This window comes from Empidonax traillii, unplaced genomic scaffold, assembly GCF_003031625.1.
Source record: "Empidonax traillii isolate 1590-97213 ecotype Southwest subspecies unplaced genomic scaffold, ASM303162v1 scaffold1474:size192508, whole genome shotgun sequence".
Lineage (NCBI taxonomy): Eukaryota > Metazoa > Chordata > Aves > Passeriformes > Tyrannidae > Empidonax > Empidonax traillii.
This window is the reverse complement of record NW_020956667.1, coordinates 131,620-133,016: the sequence shown is the minus strand read 5'-3', so window position 1 is coordinate 133,016 and position 1,397 is coordinate 131,620.

Sequence of the window (1,397 nt, the reverse complement as noted above, 5' to 3'; positions counted from 1 at the left end):
ATAGGTAATGCTGAGCAAAAAGTGTAGTATGCTCATCAAATCAGGGAGTTAAAGTTTACTTATACTTGTTACAATGGGCCAGGCAAGGACTGTGCTCATAAGAGTGTTCTTTGTGTTCTTTGTTATGAAATGGGCAATTGCAAAGGGGAATGTTACAGCATTGTAATAACTGTATGGTTGATTGTGTAACTGTCATGAATTTGTATGTCTTGTATTCTATGAATTTCCACTTTGGGCATATTCATATTAGAGGAAAAAGGTGATGGTAGCAAAAGCTAAAAAGAAAGGACTCAACCCCCTCCCCCCTTCTGGAGATTTCCATGAGGCAGCCTCTGAGGACTACGGATTAACCAGTTCATTGGCTGAACCTAGATGGCGAGATGGAGCCCGCGAAAGCAAGGACCAATATTGGAAAAACCCGCGAAATGGACTCCAATAAGAAAATCGACAGAGACTCGAGGGGTGGAGAAAAGAGGGGGGTATAAAAGATTGACCGTTGGTCTGTCACGTGGCAGACCGGTGAGGAGACGAGTTTCTTCAGGTCGCCCAGCGCGCTGTTTTGTTTATCTGCCTTTAATAAATCTCTTTCATAATTTTTTAAAAATTATCTTTTGTCATTTTTGACCATAACAATTTGGCTCCGTGACTCGGATTGGGATCCCTGTGCAGCAGGATTCTCCCTCCGGGAGGGTGCCCCCGTCCTTATTGGACGGCTCCAGAGGGACTCCAGCGGTACAGATTCCCAATATCCGATCGAGATTTCGAAGGCAGATAAGCAAATAAACTACCGCGGTTCCCCGTAATTTTTCGTGCACGAAACCCAGGCGAAGACTTGCTCGGGGAAAGAGCGAGTTGGTTAGGGGGACCCCGCCCGACTTGGAGCCGGGTGGGGCCGCTCGGTCTGAAAGCCGAGCGAAGACTTACTCAGCAGAGTGAGTGAATTAGAGAGTTCCGTCTGGTTGGGGAAGGGACCGTTTGGCGAGGAACTAAACGAAGACTTACCCAGGGAGAGGTAAGTATTTTGCGGAATCCCTTTTCGGTGGGGAAGGGGATCCTGGAACGCGAATAACTGAGACGTCCGTCGGACGAGGCGAGTGTGGACCTTCCGGTAGTGCGGTTCCCGTATCCCGCGAGGGACCGGGCCACGAAAGAAGGGAAGCGAGTGTGTGTGTGTGTGCGTGCGTGAGAGAAGGCGTTTCAGAAGATGGGACAGAAGAAAAGTAAATTTTCTGTTCCCATGGGTGGTCGTAAGATACAGCAAGACGTTACCCAAAATGAGGAGGAACTTAAAGTTGAGACTAGGATGAACAGTTTCGAGGAAAAGTCTCATGATATTTCCAAAGGGGACAGATATGTTAAGAACGAGCCTGTGGCGAGATTGCCAAACATTCCACAGG